At 38.3% G+C, this 27,280-nt stretch overlaps 1 protein-coding gene across 5 annotated transcripts in view; it reads left to right on the top strand.

The window, feature by feature from the left end:
* The window catches only part of CNTN5 (contactin 5), a gene marked incomplete at its 3' end in the record, with an annotated part of 695,558 nt that overhangs the window by 74,714 nt on the left and 593,564 nt on the right, over window positions 1–27,280 (top strand). The window contains exon 2 of one of the 5 annotated variants that reach the window (XM_084491418.1): window positions 10,088–10,235. The exons of the other annotated variants lie outside the window; for them this stretch is intronic. The remainder of the gene's footprint in view (window positions 1–10,087; window positions 10,236–27,280) is intronic. 5 annotated transcript variants of the gene reach the window in all.

Genomic DNA, 27,280 nt, shown 5'->3' on the forward strand with positions numbered 1-27,280 from the left:
ACCCCACACAATAATGTCATCGATGTACTGCAGGTGTTCAGGAGCTTCCCCCTGCTCTAGTGCAGACTGGATCAGCCCATGGCAAATGGTAGGGCTGTGTTTCCACCCCTGGGGCAGCCTATTCCAAGTATATTGGACTCCCCTCCAAGTGAAGGCAAATTGTGGCCTGCACTCTGCTGCTAGAGGGATGGAGAAAAATGCATTAGCGATATCAATTGTGGCGTACCACTTGGCTGCCTTCGATTCAAGTTCATACTGAAGTTCCAGCATGTCCGGCACTGCAGCACTCAGTGGTGGCGTGACTTCGTTCAGGCCGCGATAGTCCACTGTTAGTCTCCACTCGCCATTAGACTTTCGCACTGGCCATATGGGACTATTGAAAGGTGAATGAGTCTTGCTGATCACTCCTTGGCTCTCCAATTGACGAATTAGCTTATGGATGGGAATCAGGGAGTCTCGGTTGGTGCGATATTGCCGCCGGTGCACAGTTGTGGTAGCAATTGGCACTTGCTGTTCTTCGACCCTCAGCAACCCCACAACAGAGGGGTCCTCTGAGAGACCAGGCAAGGTAGATAATTGTTTAATGCCCTCTGTCTCTAAGGCAGCAATACCAAAAGCCCACCGGAACCCTTTTGGGTCCTTGCAGTATCCTCTTCTAAGATAGTCTATGCCAAGGATACATGGAGCATCCGGACCAGTCACAATGCGGTGCTTTTCCCACTCATTCCCAGTCAGACTCACTTCAGCCTCCAATACAGTCAACTGCTGAGATCCCCCTGTCACTCCACAAATATAGATGGGCTCTGGTCCTTTATAGCTCGATGGCATTATAGTACATTGTGCACCGGTGTCTACTAAAGCCTTATACTTCTGTGCGCGTGATGTGCCAGGCCATCGAATCCACACAGTCCAATAAACTCGATTGTCCCTTTCCTCCCCCTGGCTGGAGGCAGGGCTCCCCTAATCCTGGTCAGAATCTTCCTCGTTTCTGTGTTTGAAGGACTGTCTGCTGGAAGTTGGAGCAGCAAACTTTTCGGAGAATCCCTTTTTCCTGATTGTTTTCTTTTGCAACTCACGTACCCGTGCCTCTAGGGTCGCGGTAGATTTTCCATCCCACTTTCTCATGTCCTCTCCATGGTCTCGTAAGTAAAACCACAGGGTGGCACGGGGTGAGTACCCACCATATCGTCTTCCTTGTGTGGGTGAACGCCTACCCCTGACAGCTGAGACACTGCTTTGTACAGGTGCGAAGGAGAATAATCTCTCTTCAAGTTGGTGAACCTTTTCAGAAAGTTTCTCCCAAGTGTTCTCCTTTGGTCGGTGGGCACTGGTTGGTTCAGGTGGGGAGGACAATAGATTCTCTTCAAGTTGGTGAACCTTTTCAGAAAGTTTCTCCACAGCTGAGACGCAGGCCTGTAAGGAAGAGGAGAGACTTTCTTCGTACTGCTGGAGTTGTTTAGCCGCTTCACCCACTGTGGGTTCCTCATCCTCTTTCCAGGCCATTATTGCCAATGAGCTGGCATATGATGATGGTGCACTCCGTACAAACTTCCGCCACATGGGTCGTGTACACTTGACTTCATCTGGATCTGTGGATGTTTGTTTGAGGTCTGGATCCTCATAAATCACTTCCCGTACGGCTAATTCCCTCAGGTACTGGATTCCCTTCTCCATAGTGGTCCACTTGCCTGGTAGACATAAAATATCTTCCTTGAAGGGATACCTTTCCCTCACAGCTGAGAGGAGACGCCTCCAGAGGCTGGTGGGTCGTGCTCCATCTGCAATTGCTTTGTCAATGCCGGCGTCTCGAGCAAGGGATCCCAGCCGCTTGGCTTCCCTGCCGTCTAATTCCACACAATTGGCTCCAGAGTCCCAGCACCGGAGCAGCCAGGTGACAAGCTGCTCACCTATACAGCGACCAAAATCTTTTCGCACATCTCGTAGCTCGCGCTCGTTTAGGCTTCGGGTAGTTACTGTTGCTCTTTCGGCATCCTCATCTTCCTCCTCCTGAATCCTTGACGGCCCAGCGTCGTCATCATCTTCGTCATCTCTATACTTAGTTTTGGCAGAAGCCTTACCTGGATTGGCAGAAGACTCTCTGCGTTCTAAACGACTTGAATTTCTATACCATATTTTCACCTTCTCTACAGGGGCAGCTTGCACTGCTACTGCTCGTTTCTCTGACTTTGTTACAGGGTCTGCCACAGGGGTTGGAATGCCCTCTGCAGGGTCAACTTGCACTGCTACAGCTCGTTTCTCTGACACGGCCACAGGAGCTGGAGCGGCTACAGGAGCTGGAGTTGGAGCTGGAGCAGTTGCAGGAGCTGGGACTGGAGCAGCAGTAGGAGCTGGAGCTGGAGCGGCTTCAGGAGCTGGAGCTGGAGCGGCTTCAGGAGCTGGGACTGGAGCAGTTGCAGGAACTGGGACTGGAGTAGCGGCCGGAGCTGGAACTGGAGCGACTGCAGGAACTGGGACTGGAGCAGCTGCAGGAGCTGGAGCTGGAGCAGCTTCAGGAGCTGGGACTGGAGCAGTTGCAGGAGCTGGAGCTGGAGCGGCTGCAGGAGCTGGGACTGGAGCGGCTGCAGGAGCTGGGACTGGAGCGGCTGCAGGAGCTGGGACTGGAGCGGCTGCAGGAGCTGGGACTGGAGCGGCTGCAGGAGCTGGGACTGGAGCGGCTGCAGAATCCACCGTAGGGGTCACAGTGGCCGTTGGATCTGTCACAGGGTTTGGAGTGGCCGCAGGGTCTGTCACTAAGTTGACAGCAGTATCAATGGCAGCTCGATAGGCATGAGCCAGGCCCCAGCACGTTACAATGATTTGTGTTACTTTGGAACTGCCAGAATCATTACACCTTTTTTTCAAGCATTCTGCCAGTTTTTGAGGATTTTGCCATTGTTCAGGGGTGAATTTCCAACACACTGGGGGTGCCAACTGCTCTAGATGCCTGCCCATATCCACCCATACTCCCTGCCACCCACAACTATACTGCTCGGGGAGCCTCCGGGCAGATCTCCGGATGAGCTTCATAAGTAGTTGTTTAACTTTAAGCAGAATCTGAAGTGCATTCATGAGGCAGAACAACAAGACTATGGTATTCTGAGTATTCCAGAAATATTCAATATCTTGGAGAGCTATTGTGACAAGCTCAGGGGATAAGAGGGTGGTGAAGGAGGAAGGCAGAGTGACCCAGGAGGATACAGGGGTGGTGAAGGAGAAAGGGAGAGTAAGCAAGTAAGGAAAAATATCCTCCCCTTTCCCCTCCACAGATTGACTCTCTAATGGAGAAAAACAATAGGTATAATTGCTAATAGTTCCCAAGATGCTGTTTCCAAAGTACAGAGTCCACGATGTTACTGAGTATAAATACCAAGTTAGAGTCATGACCAGATATTTTATCGTCTCATAAGCCATTGCTATAACACTTAGTACCATAATGGTCTGAAACCAGGGCCCGGAGAGGAGAAACAACACTACAGAGAGCAAATACGGAAAATAATGTACTATAATACTCAATTTGGAAAACAGGCGCAGCAGAGTTGTGATTAAAGCAATCAGCATCATGACAAGTGACTATTAAGCAGGTCTAATCCTTACACCAATTTTAGTTTAGCACACTCTGATCAGATCTGCCGTTATCTCAACCTTTCGGGCCCCACGTTGGGCGCCAAAAAGACTGTCGTGGTTTAACCCGACCGGCAGCTAAACACCACGCAGCCGTTCGCTCACCCTTCCCCCTCCCTCTCTGGGACGGGGGAGAGAAATGGAAAGTGAAGCCCGTGAGTTGAGATAAAGACAGTTTAATAAGACAGGAAAAAAAAAAATAACAAAATAATAATAACAATAATAATAATGATGATACAATGGTGATAATACGAAAGTAATAATAGTATGTACAAACAAGTGATGCACAATGCAATTGCTCACCACCCGCTGACCGATGCCCAGCCTAACCCCGAGCAGTCCGGCCCCCTCCCCCCGGCTAGCCACCCCTATATATTGTTTAGCATGACGTCAGATGGTATGGAATACCCCTTTGGCTAGTTTGGGTCACCTGTCCTGGGTCTGTCCCCTCCCAGCTCTTACTGCACCCCCCAGCCTGCCCGTTGGCAGGACAGAGCAAAGGCTGAGATGTCCTTGGCTTAGTATAAGCACTGCTCTGCAACAATTAAAGCATCGGGGTGTTATCAGCACTCTTCTCATTCTAAGCCAAAACACAGCATTCCACCAGCTACTAGGAAGAAAATTAATTCTGTGCTAACTGAAACCAGGACAGTCCTGCACACCAATACACAGTTGCTTTTATTTCATTTTTTTTTGTTGTTGTTGTTGTTGTTAACATTAAACTATTATTAAACTGGAACTGTTAAACTATGAATGCCTTCTATACAAAAGCTCAAAGTAATATTGAGACTGTCTATTAAGCAGGATATACAGATGTTAAATGGATCTATTCTTCTCAAAGGGAGGAGAAAACTACTCGAATCTTTAGATGGGCACTGAAGACACATGTAACTGGGAACAACTCTGGTTTCAGGAGTGTGGGCTGAAATATCTTTTATTTATTTTTTGGCATCTTCCACATTGTACTACTGCTTGTATCTAATCTGAACCTTTTGTATCCTTGGTCCACAACAGTTGCAATTATTACATATTACAAATCACTGGCAAACACAAAAGAGTCTAATCATTTCACACAAATAATTGCTGATTTTTTTATGTACTATTACATACAAAATTTATTTGTTCAAGGTATTTCTCTTGCCATACTATTCTTTTCTGCTCAACACCACTGGCAGGGCTGTGTGAATGAATGAACAGCTTTGTGAGGTACTTTTCCCAAGAAGAGTTTTCTGGGAACCTTTTGTGAAATTATTCTCTTAAAATGAAAATTTTTATACAAATGAATAGGCTTTAAGATAGCTCTTGAATATAAGTCTTCTCAGGTATAAGTTAGATGTCCACAGGAAATGTGAAATAAAGTCACAGACCACAGAAACTCAGAGCCATTACCATGGTTCTTCCACACCAAAGATGAATGTTTAATTGTTATCGTTGCTTAACACATTTAACTGTTTATCATTGGGAGGCTTGAAAGATGCTAGAGGTTAAACGTAACCTGTCCGTATCTAAAGTAGGGCTTCATAATATAGGACAAATATTTCCTGTTCCTTCTTTGCAATTCTGGCCTCAACAGTGTTTCCTCTTTTACCTTCTGCCAAGTCTCTGGATCTCCAACCATAAAGTAATGATCAAAAATTTGCCTTTTTTCATAGGGGAGATGTAATGATAGACAAGATAACTTGCCTGCCTTTTGAGACAGTCAGATATTGCATGCCTGTAGTGTAAGACTTAGGAAACAAATTTGTTAGGAAACAAATATTTATTCAGAGCTCAGTGCTTGGTTTGGATGATGCATGGTATGTAAGGTAAAGGTCATACATTGAGTGATGAGCATAAGTGGATATGAAGAAAAAGTGAACAGCTGATCATTCCTCATGACCTATCCACTCCATGTACTGAATAAAACAAGGTCTTGTAGAAAAAGTAAAATGAAAAAATGTACCAGCATGGTTTTGAACAGAGGCAAAAATATATTTTGTTCATTCTCAAAGACTTGCATTTAAAACATAAAAAAATATACCAAATGTTATGTGTATCAGTTCAGTCAAATCACAAAATAAATGTTTTCTGTGCTTTTGTAACACTATTCATCAGTGTTCCAGTCCCCCTGTGAGAAAGTTAATGCTTTGCCCATTCTAGTCAAAAGGGGAGATGTAGTGAGTGGGTCCTGTGGACTGGAGCTCTTTGTGTTTGGTTCTCCTCTCCTTTCACACAAGTACCAAGCTCTGCCCACAAAGTTGGCTCCTGTCATTCACAACACAGAATTTACTCATGCTAAAACCCCACCTTTTTATAGAGTGGCTGCGATTATCAGTGTCTTTTTGTTCCATGTGCAAAATGTAGCTGAAAATGTAGCAATATACAAGAAACAGGAAAGTTTAAAAAGTTTGCAATTCAGCTGAAGAGGAGCGCATCAGCCAAGAGAAGCCATTTCTGTAACCTAAGGGGTGGATTTCTGTATTCAGTTGTTAGGCCTCTTGGAACAAAATTGCACATATCTTTTGTAGTTACACGTTTTTTTCTTACCTTGCTCCTTGCTCTGCAGTTGTCACAGCTTTTGCCTTGATCCACACAGAAATTAACATGTCACCTCATGTAGGTAATTTTTGTTTTGCTGTTTCTTTAGACTTTTTGAATCAATCTTAACAGAAAATACCCTGAGTGACTGGTGGTTACACCTTTATGAGGATGTTATAATTTGGCCTTCTGGATCTGCAGGATCTGCAGGTTTATTTATTTATTTATTATTTTTATTTTTATTTGTCATTCATTGCTCTGTGTACATGTGGCTTTTTCACTTTTCCGGCTTTCATGCTTGGCTGAGTTGGTGGCTCTGTCTAGATCATCCTTTTGATCATATACCTCATAGAGCTGATAGACATACATTTCCATTGGTGATTCACTCTGTGAATGTCTTATTTCATGTATTTTATGGTTATTTTATTCAGAAGACTGCAGCGATGATTACTATGTTAATGTTCTCATCCAGATAGTAATGCAGCAGGTGACTAACAGTAATTAATCATCAGAACCTTTTTTCTTTTTATAACAGAGTAGCTGTTTAACAATTCACAAAAGTCACAACCTGTGAAGCCCTAAAGTGCTGGAAGAATCTAATAGAAATAGCTAAGCTCTTATGGAGAATAGTGTCAAATGATGAAACTCTGATTATAAATATTTATAGGATACAACTCTCTGTGTGTATGCATGTGTTAATTGCAGGAAAGCTATGTCTTCCTACCATAAATTTTATAGATGTAATTTCCATTAAAAAATGCAGCAACTTACATATCACCCCAATGTAGCAGTGGTGCATTACTTTTGATAACCCATATTCTCCGTTGCACATAAATTGAAGTTTTTCAGCTGTATAAATACATGCTTTCTATTGGAAAAACTGTGTACAAGCAGCCTTTTTTGTTTGTTTGTTTCATCCATATCTACATAGGCCATTAATACCCATTCAACCAACCCCTCATTGCACTCAGTAAGAATATTAATGATACACAGCTGACAGTAATGTCAGGCAGTCACTGTTTGGATGTTAGCTAATATATTCCACTTCAAACTGTATGATTAATTTACTATGACTGCAGTTTGAAGAATGAGCAGAACAATGTAACATTACAAATTTATTTTGAATGTTAAATAGTATAAAACATCCTTAAAATGGCATTGTACTATAATAATTATGACTGTGTATTATAGTCAAAAGAGACATTTAGAATAGACCTTTACTGTGTCTTCCAATCATCATAGTGGTCAATTAACATTGTCAAAGGAATCTGAAAATCTACAGCATCTAAGGACCTTCCAGAGAATCCAGCATTAGACAATGCGCAGGGTAGCAACTTGAATACTGCAGAAATATTTTTCTTTTTTTAATGGTGTTGGATATTTTCCTCATAAGATGGCAGGAGGTTTCAGGTTCTAAAAATAAGACAAAAAAAAAAAAAAAAAAAAAAGTATTGTAATTACTAGAAGAATATGTTTGCAGCTGATTAGACAACACACTTCTGTTACTATTCATAGTTAGTGATCTGTGCTTCCAAGCTTTTGTTTTTATTTGTTACCCAAACCATACTGTTCCTGCTGAACACTGAATATGCAATCTCTCTATTTTTCAGCTGAAGTAAAAGCTTCTTCTGTTTATTTGCACTTCTGTGCTATATTAGAAAAGATAATTGTAACATGAAATACATGTCCAACTCCTGAATATTCTAGAACTGGTTTTGGTTACTCTTAAGTTTGTGAAATTGTGGGCACAACAAAAATTCACAGGAATTTATTGTAAATGGAATATTTTTCTCAATTGCTTTGGGCAAAGTTTTAAATCAGAAAGAATCATGTAGTTTTTAGACTTTTGGAAAACAGTTGGATGTAAGGGTTTTATCCTATCAAGTGCTTAGCATCCTCTAGTATAGATAGGATCGGTAGTCCAGCATTTAAAATTTTGCTATGTCTTTTTGTATGTGTCTGCATGGTGGTAGGATTGTTGCTTGTTTTGTTTTGCTTTGCTTTGTTTTTAATGAAAAATAATCTTCCTGTGGACCCTCCTCCACACCTTTTTCACTTTTTTTTTTTTTTTTTTTTTTTCCAGACAAATTTGGTAGAAGTATGTAAATATCAAAGACTGCAGTTGGGCATCCAGAGAGGTTTTCAAAAGTGCCTAAGCATCTAAATATATTGGAAAATCATGCCATGATACCTGCCCACATATATTTTTTGAAAGTTAATCTTTAGCCTCCATGTGTAAGATTAATCTCACCTATCTTGAAATATCTTTCCTTAATGTGGATGTATATGTCTGAGCCAGACAGCATGGTGACTTTTTATACTCAGGGAAGAGAAATAGCCACTTGTGGAACATGATTCATCTCATCATGACTTAAAAATCTGAAATAGTTCACATGAATTGAGCCCTAAAAATGCCTATTTGTCTCCACTGTCCATGGGATTCTAGGGTGAAGGTCTGAGGCTTCCCTGGCTATATTCCTGGTTTGTAAAGTTAGATAAGTAAATGTCTGAATTGCCTTGTGTAAAACTTTTGAATCAATTTCTTAGAACCAAATGGCTTAAAGAAATTATGTCCAAATCTTCTGTGAAGGCAAAATTCAGGTATGTATCCATCCCCCTAGTGCCCTCTGTGAGTTTCTCTGTCTGAAAAGTAAGTTGTCTCATTCTAGACTGCAATGAGAGCATGGGGCAGGACACAGGGTATAGACGTAAATAGGGTGGCTTACAATGTGAATTCAATGTGCATCATTTCTGTACTTCAGTCTTAATCAATTACCTAGGTATCATAACTTTGTTGCTTAGACTCATGGATGGTATGGAAATGTGTTCGAGGCTGTGATTCAGAAAGGTGTGCTACAGAAATGAGAAGTTCTGTTATTGCTAAAGTGTGAGAGTAAGGCCCTGGGAATTTGTTGGCATCGTGCAAGATTGTGCCCTAATCACTTCAGTGTTTCTTTATGATGTTTCACTGTATAGCTTGGGAAAGTTAAGAAATCAGATTTCTAGTGGTCCTTTCTTCCTGATTTCTACATTCAACATTTCTATAAAATAGGGAAAAGGTGTCTTTCACTGCTTGAGATGCTGAATTATTTTTCCTGGCTTTGCTTTGCAAGGAATGATATTTAATTTGCCAATTACCTTAGATATCGAGCTGGAATTGGGAAGAGTCTTTTCACATTCTTATTTTCTCAGACGATATTTTAAATAAAATTAGACAGCATCAGTAGCTAATTGATAGAAAGATGCTAATCTTCAAAGCTTTAATTTTTGTTTTATAAGCAGAGGATTTGAATGTAATATTTTTATTTATTTGTTTGTTTGTTTGTTTTCTAGAAAGGGTAGTTATTTTTGTAAATTTTGATTGAGTGTTGTGAAATCAACTGCTGACCTCTTTACCAAAAGGACTACTGATAAATTTGTTGGTCCCATTAGACATCCTGATTTTTTTTCCTTTTAGTACTAATGCAGTTGTCAGGAAGAATCAGTTACAAGCTCTAAGGTTGTTCTAAAGTGCTCCTCTGGCTAAAGAAGGAAAAAGGAGATAGTTACCAAATTAATAAGGGGGAGAAAGTTGAAAGCAGAAGAATACAATGTCTGTCTAACAGAATGGAAAAGTAAGTGAGGTCTTAGAGCAGCAAAAATCTACTCTGTAGCAATACTTTAAGACATTATCTTAAGATAAACTTCAAGCACAAGCATTTGGTTCTGCTTCTTATGTCCGCTGAACACAGGCTGTATGCTCTGTGTTTCCAGACACTGAAGGCAGGGTTAAAATCTGTGGAAAAATGCCTTGTGATTTAAGGGGGACTAATGACATATAAAGTCTTGATATTCTTCAGTCCCTCAACCCTTCTGAATGTTTTATACATCTTTTTATATACCTTTCCAAAAACTTTTACTTTGGGCTCACCCATTTCCTACTACCTACAGATCATGTTGTTTTTTGCAGCCACTGCATGAAGAATTACTGCTTGTGTTACTACTGTTGAAGATAACACCTCAGATCTTCTTCGTAATCACCTCCACCTTACACAGAGATTTTGCTGAACTTCCTGTCTTCCAGTACTGCTGCACCATCAGCAGCATCGTAGCAAGAGGTATAGTCAGCAATACCAGTTCTTCCTCTTTACTAGGATGTCCTCTAGTATGAAATTATTAGTTTATCATATTAAAACAGTTGCAGGACCCCAGTCTATAGTAAAGGCATTAACAAACTGATCTATTTTCTTGTTCCTACTTTATTTCAAATATATCTTCCCAGCTATGTTCCCTATTTAGAGGAATCCTGCTCAGATCTAAAGCAATGTGTAAATTCTGGCAAAATTTCTAAGCCTCTACTTTATCCTTACACTTCCTAGTCTTTCCAGGTCCATCAATACTTCTACCTTGCTCTTTTCTGACTTTCATAACAATGTCCTCCTTGGTTTTTCATTTTTCCTTCTGGAGAGGACACTTTTATGTCTCCCAGGTCATTGACCTTTTTTTCTAAGACCTGCTCTACTATCTCTATATTCAATTTACAGTATTTTCATTCCCCTATTGCTACCTTCTCAATCATAGTTTTGTGTGTGTGTGTGTGTTTTTTTTTTTTTTTTTTCTTTTGTTTTCTCCTCATCTTCTGTTATCCAAACTGTGGTAATATTCTGCTATTTATTTATTTATTTTTTCTTTTGACATCTTTCTATTCACAACTATTTTATTTGTTTCAAACCAAATCAGGTCAAGCTGAGTCTTGCAAACTGTCACAATTTTACCACAAGTCTTGTGCTATTTAATGTTTTACTTAAAGCTTTGTTTCCTAGAGGGAATGGAGAACAAGAAACTCCAAGCTTTTATCAAAATTACAAAATGCTTAGCCCTCGGGTTTACACAAAAAGCCTAAAAACACAAAGGAAGAACATATTAAGGACTCAGATACCAGAAGGCAAATAAAAATCCAGGCTACCCTTCTTTTAATGTTTTTTTTTTTTCTCCTGTCCATTACTAAGAAAACTAGCCTCACAACTGAGAAAACAGGAGAATTCCTATCTCAGAAATATTTCCACATTGAAGTTAGAGATAAAAAAGTTCACACTAATATGAGGAACACTTGGTAACAACTAGTGCTACAGGAATAAACCTCAGAAATAAATTAAGATTATTTTTATATGGATTAAAGAGAATAGTAAGTAGGAAAAAGCTTTCTGTAAATCCAAATTAAGATAATTCCTGTTAAACGAGATGAGCATCTTGATCACACAGGGTAATTTTGCTGAAGTGTGTGAAGCTGCTCAGCAAGCAACCTACACCACTTTCGTGTAACAACTTGGGCAAAATCTGTGGATGTTGCCAGGCAGCAAAGAAGTTCACAGCTTTTCTGCAGATTTTTAAGAGCTATATAAACTGGACTCCATTCACATCTCTAACTTTATTGATCCTGCAAACTTGTGAACTATGTTACATGTTTTTTTTTTTTTTTTTTTTTTTTTTTTTTTTTTTTTTTTCTTTTCTGCCAGTAGATGGTGATATTTATATTAACTATTTAAGTGAACTGGAAAATATACATGATTATTTCTTTCAGCATACCTTCCTTATATCCCAGATATATTTCAACAACATGAGTTGATTTCGATTATTTTGGGAGTTTATATTAAGTGCAAGCATACAACTACACTGTTGGCTTTAACATCATTGTGCCCATTTTATTGCTCATATCATCAGGTTTTGAGCCAGCAACATTTGACCAGTTTAGATATCTGAATTGGCTGAGTATTTCCTTTGGCTTTTCATGAAATGAAAGAAAGCAGGGGTTTGAGAGGCTCCATTTTCTGTTGTTCAGTCAGTTGTAAATGGAAAGTAACACCACACATATTCAGTGGAACTGGTGAAGTTTTTTTGTTTGTTTGTTTGTTTGTTTGTTTTTTTCCCCTGCAACTATGCCTATATGTTTGTTGTTAATGAAACTCTAAAAGGATTCTTAAATGTGTTATAGCTATAGTTCAAAGATGATTTAGAGGGTACTAGTGAATGCTTCAAATTAAATTGCCTTTGGTCAATCCTAGCACTTTCCAAGGATGAACTATACATAACTTGCTTCAAAACACACAAGCTTATCACAGAATATTTCAAAACTCAAGACTGCTGATTTGTTTTCTCTATTGATTACATCAGGAAGAAAATGTTGGAAAATGGCATTTATCAAATATATATATACAATAAGATATATAATATAATATAATATTGATATAATAAGATATATAATATAGATATAATAAGATATAATACACATATATATATATATACATAAGACCTTGTTTAACAAAATATTTTAGCACATTCTAAAATTTCGCATGTATGTCTTACTGACTTCAGTGGAATTATATACTTAACACTCTTTTAGCACATGCTGGAGTTCCTTACTTGTCTCTGATTTGTGATCAAGATTGAATTTTAAACTTTTTAAGCTGTGTTCCTAACTAGATAGATGACAGTTGTTGATTGAAATACTCCCAACTAAGACTGCAGTAATTTGAGTTTCACAAGATACAACAAGCATTGCAACAATTCATTAAGTTTATTATAAGAGCTCCTAAACACTTGTTGCTTATAAGTGATGGACTCTCAATGTCTTGCGATACAGTAAGGACAGTATTTGTAAAAGCAGTAAGACAGCAAGGACTGAGTAATGAAGGCAGTGTCTGCACTATGATTCTCTCAATGACTATGAATTTCTACATGAAAAAAAAAAAAAAAAAAAAAAAAAAAAAAGTTTATTAGAATATAGACCAGAGTTAATTTCTACCAAAACAATTTTCTTAGTTTCAGACTGATACCACAAGTTACCAAGGATCCATTTCTCCTGCCAGCTTCATGTGGAATTGTGTTAGTACTTAACATAGTTAGATCAGTAACTTGGATGACTAAAACTATCTCAAGTCTTCTGCAGTTGGAACAATAGGAAAAGCAACTGGATAAGCCATCAGATTACAGACTCATGAAAGCAAATGTGTTGCATGGTCAATTAACACAATTAAATTCATGGCATATCATCCGCACGTAACAGTTGTGATTATTTATATTCAGAGATGTGATAGTAATTTTGCATTAAAGCATGAATGAAAACGGCAAGTGAAGTAATGCAGATTTAATCATAGTAGTTGAGATGATAATCTATTTGGAGACTGGTGACAACTGAGAAGGAAAACTTCAGAAAACTGTCTGAATCTTGATTTCTTATGTAGGTCCAGCAAAGGACTGCAGTTTAAATTGACTGATTTATTATTTAGGGTAAGAATAAGATTCTTAAAGTTTGAATGCTTAAAAGGCAGAAGAAGACAGAGAACTTATTGAAGAGAAGATTTATTTGTTTGTTGTTTATTTACTTATTTATTTATTTTGCATCTTAAATATTCTGCTGTGTGTGTGTATCATTTATATCAAACAAAAGGACATGAAAAAAACACACATTTTTTCTGAGAGGACAATTGGAGAAATTTGGGGTTGAATGAAAGAAATGTATCAGTCAGGGAATTCTGAGACTTTTTAAAGTTCATAATTCAGTACAGACTGGGAGAAGGACTCATTGAGAGCAGCCCTGCAGAGAAGTCCTTGAGGGATGCAGTGGATGAAAAGCTTGATATGAGCTGGCAGTACGTGCTTGCAGCCCAGAAGGCCTACTGTGTCCTGGACTGCATCACCAGAGTGGCCAGCAGGTGGAGGAAGACTGTCTCCCTCTTCTCTCCCCTTGTGAGGCCCCCAGCACATAATTCACTGGCATTTCTTTGGAAATCTAGGTCCCCAGCCTCCCACTTAGACTTACTGCTTACTATATGGTCATGTAACTGTATTTTCCACCATAATTTGTTTTATATTCATAACTGTATTATAATATTGTAATGTAGGACCTTCCCGTAATGTCTTATAAGCAGTACCTGGTTGTCATTGTTTAAAAATGAACCTGAGTGAGGTGGAAGATGTCAGTTCCATGTCTGAATGTCTTCCTGGGGCTTAAAAGCCTCTGTTTTATTTCTTCCTGTATTAAAGATCCTTGTACGAAAAGATGTAGAAATCTCTTACTGGTTCAGCCTTTTGCCATTCCTAGCAAGGATTTTTGAGCACTGGCCTTAGTGTGAGTAATCTCTTTAGTTTTAAGTGCAATCTTTATGAGACTTTGTATTATAGATACAGTAAAAGTGTGTCTTAAGCATTAAGATGCTCATGTTAAATTTAACATAAATTATCACACATTGTAATTATGGAAAATAAATGCATAAAATAATTTTACAGACATAGCTTCTTGAATATTAGTGTCAATGTAAACAATACTCTGAGCTTAATAGTAGCTTCATATAATCTACATATTTGTCTTTCTCGGTTTGAAAATAGCCAAATAATACTTTCTATTGTAACCTAGATCTTTAAAAGTTACCCTTACATTTTAGAAAATACAAGCTAAAGTAAATAGTGAACAAAACAAAGGGGAAGTGGACTATTATCACTCCATTTTACAGAAAAACAGCAACAACAAACATGATAGAATTCTGAATAATATCTCTTATTATAGAATATGTTATCTCATGACACAATTCACTTATTTCTTTATACTTACAACATAAGTATACACATCAGAGGTGGTACCAATTGGATCTTTTCATTCTTGCTAGAAAAAAAAAGACTGAAAATATGCTAAAGGCATAATTCAGATCTGCTGTTTTCCATTCTACACCTCTATAAATTGTAGTCCAATGCTACAACAAGGGTTTCTAAACTGAAATCATATGAAAAAAACTGGCAGATGGAAAAACTGAATACTTATGGCATAATTTCCTGTCCAATATTCTCAATGTAGGGCCCTACTTAAAAAAAAAAAAAAAAAAAAAAAAAGGAGAGAATGCTAAGGGCTGCTCCTCCTAAATCCAAAAACATATTCATACAGATATTTGATAAAATGTCAGGTAAACCACTGAGCATTCCTGGCTAAGCTGTGAGGTCTTGAATTCACAAGTTGACTTGAACTGCCCTTTGTATCAGTTACAGATCTCTTCTCCCTGGTAACTGATGACAGGATGCATGGGAACAGCACAAAGCTGTGCCAGGGGAAGTTCAGACTAGGCACTGGGAAAAATTTTTTTACCATGATGATGGTCAAACACTGGAACAGGCTTCCCATTAAGCTACTATGCATGTTCCATGCATGATAGTGTTCAAACGGTGTTTGGATAATGACCTCAATAATGTCTTCTAACTTCTGGTTAGCCCCGCAGTGGTCAGAAAGTTGGACTGAAAGATCTTTGAAGATCTTCCAAATATTCTACTAGATCTTCCAACTATTCTACTCTATTCTACTCCATTCTCCTGGTCTTGCAGAGTGTAACAGGTCCTGGAAGAGACCGGTTGCATTTTTGTGGCACATTATATCTTTGAGGGAGGCAGAATAAGATGAATGTATCATGTCTAAAGTATGCAACTTGGTAGGTCTAAGTACACAGATAAGTGGATATATATAAATGTTATATATAGGTTCCTCTACAATGATAATCACCATGTTGATTTTGAGCACTACTATATATTCATTGATGGTTTCATCACTGTAGGCTTTTTATGATTCACATCTAAATCACATAGATCATAAAACGTAAAGCATGTAAAAGTATTTTTGAAACACATTAAAACATTTTACAAATATCTAGACATAATGCATCTTAGTATAATCAAATTTTTCATCCTACTATGTAAATAAATTATGGCTTTCCCACTCTGGTCTGTGACTCAGTATTTCTCTTTCTGAAAGTGTGCATGTGTATACGTGTGTGTATATACATATATATACATACTCTTACATGTATAGTAAGTAAAGTACACCACTGAGGTTGATATAAAGAGACAGATAAGAAAAGAACCACTTAAAATATCACCAGAGATGCCAAAACAGAACCATGATACCTATTGGCTTGTTATAATTTTAATTTATCTTTTAACTTTCAAAAACTTTATGGTAATAGTAAAGATATATTGAGTTTCATATTTATTTCTGATTTTATATCTGAAATGTCAAATAAAGTAAAAGGTGCTGTTCTGTCTGTATTTTGACAAGTAAGAAGCAGCATGAATTAGAACTGTTGGATAAATCCTCACCGACTTTAATTTTAAGATATTTTTTAAACAAAGCTGTACATGTGAAATCCAAGTAAGTTTTTTAAATGATTGACCACAGCAATTCATCTCGATGTTCATAACTTACAGTAATATATTTATCAACTAATCACATGAGTTAGAGTTCAGAAAAGTATTATTATTCCCTATAGTACACTTCCAAGTAGTGACATTATATAGTAATAGCTATATTTACTTACAGTGCCTTAAAAAGGACACTACTTTTATATAGAGACTCAGCACCTATATTTCAGGACTTCTTGGAAATGGCATGGTACAAATGCATCTTCTTGTGCATTTTTTCACTTTGATACAATCATACTGTAAAATATGTTCCATTCTTAGAATGCGAAATCTTAGAATCATAGAACTCTATGATTCTATTATATTAGCTAGATTAATTTTCTGTGCAGTTTTTCATCACATTCCCATTAGCACATATACATACACAAACACATAATGATGGAAAATGTCAGGAGATATAAATACGATTCTAACAAATGTGTTGAAGTTGCAATGTGAGAAACATAGATGCATGCTGAGGTGAGAAGCACAAGATAAATATTTTTAGTTTTCTTTTTTAATAAGGACTGAAAAAAAGTGTTTTCATTGTAGTAGCCAAAAGAACAGGAGTATCAGTAGAGTAGCATTCTGTATATAACCACATTACCTTCTTTGTTGCAAGGGCTTCTTTACAGCAGCAAATGCAGTACAGAGATGGCAAGAGATGGCAACTATAAAATGTGGATTCCAATCCCACTTTTGCTATCGAATAATTCTCCTACCTCAGGCAGGCTTTTAACCTTTCTGATCTTCACTCTTTTCTCCACTAAACTGTGAACATCAGTCCCCTACTTGGAGATGTGCTAGTGAGATCTCCATAGAGAAATATCTAAAACACTACAGAAATTTGAAAATGATTCACTTACGTGTGAACTGTGTCCAAATGTGTCCAAAGTCTTGCATAAAGACTTTTACTATTAGCTTAATATGAGAAAGGAAAGATCAGGGGAGATTATTAAGCATCACACACACAAATCTATTTATATGTAAATTTTATAAGTATGATGCTATATTTTTTGCAATATTTAGTCTTTATGCAAGAGGATTATTTAATTATCACACAATAATTTCAACAATACGGACTTCTAGATGTGATAAATTTATCTGTGCAAATATTCTTGATGGTTGTAGCATTTAAGTTGTCTATACTGATTTTTATTTTTTTTTTGTGGTTGATTTTTTTGTGTCTTAATGAAAAATCAAAGAAATACAGATGAAAAAGTAAAGAATTCATATGATATTATTAATTTCCTAATAGAGCTTCATATCAAACATTTAAACATTCTGTCTTTTCTGGTATATTTCAAATGGGAAAATAGGGTGAAAATCTAGAAAATTAATAGAAAAAATATCAAAATCCCTAAAAAACAGCAATAATAACAACAACAACAACAATTATTAGAATTATATTGATCTTAATATATAATTTTATATTTATGATTATGATTATTTATGAAAGATGTCATCATTGTATAGAAATTGCTCTGACTGCTGGTAATACGGCAGAAATTATAAAGAAACTTTCATAGTGGGTGCTAAAACCATGCAGGGGTGGCCTCTGTGAGCAGAGCCCAGCAGCTGCCCCATGTTAAGAGCCAGCACCAGAGGGCTCCAAAGGGACCCACTGCTGGCCAGAGCCAAGCCATGAGTGATGCTGGGTGGGCCTCTGGGAGAGCAGATTGAAGGAAGGGGAAATCTGCTGTGCTACAGCAGCTGGGAGAGAGGGGTGAGAGCTGAGAGAGAAGCAGCCCTGCAGCCCCCAAGGGGAGTGCAGCAGGAGAGCAGGAGGTGCTCCAGGCACAAGGCAGCAAAAGTTCCCCTGCAGCCCCTGGAGAGGCCCCTGGTGGAGGAGGCTGCAGCCCATGGAGGAGCCCCCAGTGGAGCAGGTGGATGTAGTCTGGAGGAGGCTGCGGCCCATGGAGAGCCCCGGCAGGAGCAGGCCCCGGGCCGGAGCTGCAGCCCGTGGAGAGGAGCCCACACAGGAGCAGGGGGTCTGGGGGGAGCTGCTACCCATATGGGGGACCTGTGCTGGAGCAGTTTGCTCCTGATGGATGGACCCCAAGGAATGGAGCCATGTGGGAGCAGTTCTTGAAGAGCTGCAGCCTGTGGGCAGCCCCCGAAGGCTCAGTTCGGGAAGGACGGCATCCTGTAGGAGGGACGCCACATGGAGCAGGGAAGAGAGTGAACGTGAAGGAGTGATGGAGACAAAGTGCCATGGACTGACCGCAGCCCCTATTCTTCATTCCTCTGCGCTGCTCGGGGAGAAGATGTAGAAGAGGTGAGGTGGGAGGAAGGTGTTTTTAGTTTGCTTTCAGTTTCTCACTGTTCTAGTCTGCTAGAGATAGGCAATAATTATATTTATCATCCTATATTGAGTCTGTTTTGCCCATGATGATAACTAGTGACTGATCTCCCTGTCCTTATCTCAACCCTCGAGCCCTTTCCATTGTATTTTCTCCCCTTTCCATTTGAGGAGGGGGGTGAGAGAGTGGTTGTTGTGGAGTTTAGCTGCCCAGCAGGGTAAAACCACCACAGTAGGCAACCTCTTTTGTTGATACTGGAGCATATTTCCAAGTATCTCAACAATCTAATACATTTTTTGAAAATTAATATGAACTCACTGGAAAAATAAACACTAACAAGACAGAACGTCCAGGCTAGAGTAAGACAGACTGGTCTTGTAGACAAAGTCAGTATGGAAGTGAGTGGGAGAATAGCCTGGAGAGAAACCAGAGAATCTGGCTGCATGACTGAAAGATGTAAGGGTGCCAGTAGCAACACTGGTATAAATCCTCAGCATTAATAATGTGCAAGAGTAAGGAAGTAAGAAATGTCATATTCAGTTATTTAAAAACTAAAACAGATGCATTCTTAGTATCACAGAACTACAAGAAGAGGTATTTAAAAACAAGTAAAAATATCTTGAATGTGCTAATTATCTAATGTTTTATAACTGTTTTATAACTGTAAGGGAAACAAATAGCCATTAATTTAACACAATTTAGCCAATCCAATTAAGCAGAAATAAGGATTATCATCTTGAAAATAGTAGAACGAGGACTGTAAAGGTTTATTGGGTGCAAACTAGGTAGCATTAAATCATTTTTTTCTGATTAAACCGCAAAAGTAGAAACTTAGAGTGGGCAGGGTAGCATTGTCTACACTGAGCATGTGACATGGTTTGGCTTTACTTCAGAGTCAAAATCATGGACATCAGAAATGTTTGTTTTCCCACCTATTACATACAAGTCCATTAGAACGTGCCTTCATTTCTGAAATAGAAGAGGTACTGATGAAAGAAATGTGCAAATCCAGCTTCTGATTTTCTGTTGTACAGTGAAGCTCCCTAAGGAGTATTTACTTGTCTAGTAGTTTTATTATTTAGCATCCTTGTCTTATTTAGTCTCCCTAGGTGACACTTTTTTGTATGGAAATATAAGCTAGAATTGTAATAGCCTCCTTTTTTAATAGACGTTTCAGAAAAAAAAAAAGGGGGGGGGGAGAGAGGGGGAATCAATATTTCTATTTCCTCTTATCATTCCTGACAACCAAGGGGGTACTAACATTTCTACACTAACTCTTTATTGTAGTTTGGGTTATTCTGAATCTAGCTTTCAGCTCATTTTGGTAGCTGAAGACCTTTTCAATGGATTAATGTATTTATATTGCCTGAATTCATTCTCAATACTGGTAGTATTTAATATACTTCAACCTGCAGTTGCACACAGGTAGACAATACTCATTTATGACTAGAAAAGTATATATATTGCATGGGAAAAGTATTATAAAAGTATATAATAAAGGAAGGTATATTTGATTTAATCTAAAGGATGTGCTACTTAGAGAAGTCTTTCTGCGATAGACTTTCCTCACTGTCTTTTTTATTTTTATTTTTTAATGGTAGGAGTTATTTTTGTTTGTTTTTATATGGTTTCATTTTTTGTTTCTTTTTTTTTTTTTTTTTAAGTTTTTATTATTTGTCTGCATTTTGACCATAAAGCATGGACACCAGGCTGACCAGGAGTCAGCAATATGCCCTTGTGGCCAAGAAGGCCAACGGTATCCTGGGGTGCATTTGGAAGAGTGTTGCCAGCAGGTCAAGGGAGGAGATTCTGCTCCTCTGCTCAGCCCTGGTGACAATACCTAAAGTATTGTGTCCAATTCTGGGCTCCCCATTACTAGAGGGACATGGAGCTACCTGAGCAGGTCCATAGGAGGACTACGAAGATTATTATAGGACTGTTGTACAAGGACAGGCTGAGAGATATGGGCCTGTTTAGCCTGGAAAACAAAAGACTGAAGGGAGACCTCATTAATGTTTGATGGGAGGGTGTCAAGAGGATGGAGCTGGTCTTTTACCAGTTGTGCCCAGCAACAGGATGAGAGGCAAGAGGCCCAAACTGAAGCAGAGGATGTTCAGTTGAATATGAGAGGACATTTCTTTTCTGTGAGGGTGACAGACCACTGAAACAGGTTGCCCAGAGAGGTTATAGAGTCTCCTTCTCTGGAGGTAACCCAAACCTGGATGCCATCCTGCACAATGTGCTTTAGGTGTTCCTGTTTGGCAGGGATTTGGACAAGATGATCTTCAGAGGTCCCTTCCAACCACGCCTATTCTATGATTCTGTGACAAGAGGCAATGGGGACAAACTGAAACACAGAAGGTTTTGTCTGAAAATCAGGAATATTTTTTTTTGTTATACAGGAGACTACACACTGGTACAGGTAGCCTAGAGAGATTGTGAAGAGAGACTGTGGAGTCTTCCTCCTTGAAGATCTTCAAAAGCCAGCTGGACGTGGTCCTGGGCAACCTGCTCTGGGTGACCTTATCTGAGTTGGGGAGTTTGGACCAGATGACTTCCAGAGGTTCCTTCCAAGTCTCACTTCATTCTCTTTGTGCTTTAGTTCACCAATGGAAGTTGCACTATTATCTCATGGTATTAGAGACCATGCAGTGCTCAGACACTTAAGTGGTGAAGCCATATAAGTTTCTTAATTAGACAGAAAGTTGTTATTGTCCAGTTTGGAGTATTTCAGATTCAAAAAAATGCTTAAAATTAAGGTTGAATTGTACCGACAGCTGTTAAACACCACATTGGTTATATCACGTAGTTCTTGCTTTGGCAGGGTGTTTAGAATGCACCTAAATTTAAGTCTCAATGAGCTTGATTAAATCTCTTAAGGTCTTAGACACATTCTTGACTCCTATACTGAACAGAGACTCAAAACTGAACAGCAAAAACCTAAGCATACCCAGCAGATTATTATTGGACTGTTGTTCCATAAGACTGGAAAGCTGACTTTGGCAAGAAGGCCTGTTTGCTTAATTAAATCTTCTAATAAGTAGACCTCCTTTATGACTTTTACATAACTAATAAGCTTATGTACTTCAGATGATTTTTCTTCAATATTATTGAGTAATTAACATTTAATTCTAATCAAATCCCATAATATGCTGTTATGGTTAGCACAGAGTTCCAGTTCCAGAATGCTCAGAGAAAGCTGTCTTGCTTTGCTAAACAGGTACTTCAGAGCAGTTATGCTGCCCCAGAAGATTTCTCTGTGTATTCAATTAAAATACAAAGTTGTTCCCTAATTTACACAAGTAGATGGTTCATATTGGATAAATGGTTTGTAGGTTGGGTTAGTACCTATTTCAATACCTATATTAAAATACAGAAGGACTAAATGGAGCTGTAGATATAATTCCTCGCTCTCCCCCTCCCCAGACAGTCTAAAGCAGAGCCAAAATGCAGTATATGTACATAGCAATACCTGCATCTGGCATAAAATATTGCATAGACAAAAATAAACAGAAGGTTACTTTTTTCTTTTTTTTTTTTTTTTTCTCTGTAATCTTTTGTGTTAAAAATATAGATGATATTTTTTAAACCTACATTTCTACAATTATTGCTATATAAAATATAGCAGATAGTTCTAGCTTCACTGAAGTCAATATGTACTTTTCTGTTTAGTTGATAAAGTAAATGGGCCCAAATTTGAAAGTAATGGATGTTTAAAAGTGTATTTGCACTGAGTCAGAAGTAATTGGACGTGACTGCTTCTGCCTCAGCATTGTTGTCATACAACAATATTTTACAGGCAATCATTAGTAAATACTCAGTGAAAGCCCTCCCCTTTCCCTGATTGTTCTGTGTTTCTCTTTTGTTCTTCCTTTTTCTTTTCTCTTTTTCATTTTTTTTTTCTTCTTATTTTTTTTTCCTAGCATTATCTCATTTATTTTCTGAACAGTCATTCTTGATATCTTTTATTTATCTTGCAAATTCTTGGAGGCAGACATTAGTCATTCAGCATACTTTGTGAAGTGATGTGTACACGTACATTTCTATCTAAGCAAAAAACAGTAAAAGCAACATCTTGAAAGATTTACTGAACAAGGCAATAACACAAGAACATTTTCTTCAAAGAGGATAAAATACTTAACATCAAAATTATAATTTAAACTTACAAGATGATAATTCCCACTACTGTGAGAATACTGACACCACCATGTATATTGTTTTAATTGTTTGCTAATTAGCAGTTCAGGAGCCGACCCAACTGCTGCTTGGCATGCTGCACTGTGGCACAGTTTTGGCTCCCCCTATCTTCTACACTCCATCTGTTCTTCACCTCTCTCCTTCCATTAAACTTTAAGCAGGGAACTGCTGGCTCATGGATTCAAATGAGAAAGTAGATTTTCCCCCGAAGAAATCTAACCTGGCCAGTCTGGAACTTTAAAGCACAGTTGAAGAAAAAGAAAATAAAAATTATTGTCTTGCCTAAAGTACTATTGCACTAAAAATATTATTAAAATTTTATCTATAATAATTAATAAACGACTTGTACTCCTAGTCTTCAAAACGTCAGATCAGAAAAATAAGCAGACCAGACAGATAAACAAATATGTAACATCTTTGAGATAGAGATAGAAAAAAAAAAAAAAAAAAGAGAGAGAAAAGGGGATGTAGACATGAATAATGGATCTCAAAGTTACTGGCTAGTTTTCTTTTATTTTCTATAGCCACCAAGCAGCATGCACATGATAAAAGCTAAAAATGACAAAATGCAAGCAGCAACTGCTGAATAAACTTTTCTGAATAAACATGAAAGATCACTGACATGAAATAGGTCGCATTTCATGTCATCTAAGTCATTGTTTGAAATGCAAGTGTTTTATTTGGAGCTCAATTATTATTCTCTAAGATCATGCTGTGGTGGTTTTACCGTGCTGGGCAGCTAAACCCCACAACCGCTCTCTCACTCCCCCTCCTTTAGATGAGGAGGGGGAGAAGTAAAGCAAAGAACAACTCACGGGTTGAGATAAGGATAATTTAATTAAAGGGAAATAATTATAAGAATTAAATAAAGACTACCATGAACTAAACAATTTAACTAAGGGGAAATAAAAGGGAAAGGGGAAAAAGGGAGGAAAACAAACAAACAAAATAAATGAAAGCTATATGGAAGTGCAGAGGAAAGAAATTACTCTCTACTTCCCACAAATGAGCGATGACTGACCACGTCCTTGAAGCAAGGCCTCAACGCACCCAGCCGGTGTTCGAGAGGAGGACCAACGTCTTCTCAACGAGAGCCCACCCCTCCCCTCTTCTTCCTGTTTCCACCTTTTATTGCTGAGTGTGACACCACATGGTATGGAATATCCCTTTGATTGGTTTAGGTCAGCTGCCCTAATGATGTTTCTCTCCTCACTTTTTGCCCACCCCCTAGGAGGGTTAGAGAAAGGCCCAATGCTGTGCCACTGCTGCTCAGCAGTAGACACAACACTGGTGTGATAACACTGCTGTTCCAGCTACAAGTACAGAGTATGGCACTGTGTGGGCTGCTGCCGGGAAAGTTAACATTCCAGCCAGACCCAGTACACATGCAAAAATCTGGCATAAACGAAGTGCATTGTGTCTTGTTCCTGACCTAAAGCCTACTTTTATTTTAAAGCTCTAAATAACATAACCTGTCAGAGATGGAGGCTTACACTGCCTCCACTTTTAAAATTGTATTAAATAATTGTATTAAAATTGTATTTTAAAATTTAAAATTGTATTTAAAACTCTCCCTATTACTTCCTAAAGTTTGAATTTTGTGTTCCTGGTCTTCATCATGGTTTGGAAGTTTTGGACTTTGAATGAACTCTTCAAAGGGAATTACATATTGATGCATCAGAGTATAGTTTATGTAAATGTGTAGTAACTGAACATGGATATAACACCAGCACTAATTTATATTTCTTGTAAAATTATTTGTACCTTGGTTGTGCTTGGCGTGCGCACACACACACACATGAATCACAGAATCACAGAATCACAGAATTTTCTAGGTTGGAAGAGACCTCAAGGTCATCGAGTCCAACCTCCAACCTAACGCTAACAGCCCTCCACTAAACCATATCCCTAAGCTCTACGAACACAAAATAAATTTAGTGTCTTTTAGCTAATGGATGATTTGTTCTTTTTTACCTTTTCCAAGTATCTAAACTACTACTACTACTACTACTACTACTACTACTACTACTACTACTACTACTACTATAATAAATAATAGTTATAAAGGTTAATGCCACAGTAAGCTGATTGCTATCAAAACTAAAAAGAGTAGGAGACCAGAGATACTGGGATCTTATTCTGTTGTGGACTTGGCAACAGTTTAAGGAGTTTATTCCCCTGTAACTGTGCTGCTCTTTGTAAGACTTGAGGTTCCACATCAAAAACTGAGTATAGCACCAATTAATACATGTAGGTTAAGCAGAAACCATGAATGAGGAATGGTTTTTCTAGCACCATGAATTCTGCAGGCCTATCTAGCTAGCCACAAGTTTTGTTCCTCAAATTATTTGTGTTTCAGTTATTTCAAAGAATATGACAATGTTGGCACTTGTATTCTTACAACTGAAATGTAATTTACTACTGTGGATTGCACATTTATTTCTGTCCTGCCACATCTCTCAGGCAGAATTTCAGGCTTATGACAGCAGTTAGATATATACAGATTTTAGGCACCTTTAAATTCATACTTCGTAGTGCTGTAATTTTAGGATTATACTTTGTGTTGCTGATTTTTTTCTGGACTTTGCTATATAATGTAATTATCACAATGTCCAACTACAGCTTCCAAAAGTACTTGCTAATCAGTGTTTTAGTGTTTTTGCACCTATTGGTTTGACTCTATTTTTTTTTTTTTTTCAGGAACAACAATGTTTGGGTTTTGGCCATACACTTGCACCCATCATGGTTACCATCTGTTATTTCTCCTTTTTATTTCAAAGCAGTTATCTTTTCATTTCCAATAATGAAACTGTATAATGAAATGTGTAAAATATATCTAATTCAAGCTAATGTCCTACTCATTTGCTTGGCATGAATATTCTGTTTTTTGAAGGTCTGTAGCAAAACACCTGTACAGAGACAGGGAGTCACCTCTCACCCTTTTACGCTGAGCATCTCAATAAGATGCATTTCCCACTTGAGGTATGGGAGACTCAGGCAATGCTCATCTCTGCAAAGTGAGGGAACATAATGTCTTAGGAACAAAATGAAGAGAATTGTGGGTGCCTCTCTAGGCTCCTGGGGAATGGAAGAAAACAAGGTGAAGTGTTGAAGCTGTTCATTAAATTGAGAATGCAATTATAGCATACTTATGCGGAAATATTACAAGGGAGAGGGACTCTTTATCAGGGAGTGTTGTGATAGACAAGGGGTAAAGGCTTTAAATTAAGGGAGGGGAGATTTAGATTAGATATAGGTAAGAAATTCTTTACTGTGAGGGTGGTGAGCCACTGGAACAGGTTGCCCTGAGAAGCTGTGGATGCCCCACCCTGGAGCTGTTCAAGATGAGGTTGGATGGAGCTTTGAGCAACCATGGTGGGAGGTGCCCCTGCCCATGGTGTGTGGGGGAGGGGGGTGGGGGGTAGAACCAGATTGTTTTTAAGCTCCTTTTGAACAGAAACCATTCTATGATCCTATGAAAAATTATAAAGTTGCTTAATAGTGACCCTCCGCAGTCCTCCAGGATCTCATTAGTATTCAAGCAAGTTATATTCAAGCAAGTTACATTAAGGGATCAAAACAAGTACTTGATTATGAAACAATATTGTTGGCACATACCAAAATGAGTTTAGCACTTTGTTGTATAGTTGGCCTTGGGGGATTTATGTTTTGCATAAAATGAAATATACTTTAAGGTCCTTCAGAGAGAGTCAAATACCTGTGACACCATCACTAATCAATTCAGGTTGCTGAATGGCTTGGGAAGGTTTGTTTACTTAGTTAGGGAGCAGAGGGCTGTTTTGTTTTAGATTTTTTTTTTTTTTAAGAATTGGTTGCAGTTTGTCAAGAAACCAAAATTAGACTATCAGACATTGCACTTAAAAGTTATTTAAGTATGCTCCTCCTAGCATAGAACAGGTATTCTGCACTAACTGGAGCTGTTGCTCAGCTATTCTCCTACCTTCATCTTTGGTCCAAACCAAAGGCTTTGACACTCTTTGCTCTCCTATATTTCCTATATTATCTCCTATAGCATTAGCCTTACACTACTTTTCCGCTGTCAGAGTCAGCTTCTATATTTAGCTTTTACTATACAGAGAGACCTATTCTTCCTGAGAGATTATCTCTGCTTACCCAAAGACAGAGGAAAGGCATCCAGACTGTTCCACCTACATATATTCTTTGTTTGCAACATCTTCCCTGGGATACTGAAAGATTATCTGAAATATTCAGTAGGAATTGAAAGAATGGATTGGCCGTGATTATACTCCTTTCTCTTAGTTAAATCTCAGATACTCTCAACAATGATTTTTTTTTTTTTTCTGCAGAGTTTCAAAAAGATAAATCTTTTCCTTTCTTCCCTGTTCAATATATGCGTTAAACCAGCCAGCAACATCATAATATGCTACAGGCTTAAATGTACGCCATATGCTGATTGTGCACAGCTG

The sequence above is a fragment of the Aythya ferina genome, assembly GCF_964211825.1.
Source record: "Aythya ferina genome assembly, chromosome: 1".
In the NCBI taxonomy this organism is placed as follows: domain Eukaryota; kingdom Metazoa; phylum Chordata; class Aves; order Anseriformes; family Anatidae; genus Aythya; species Aythya ferina.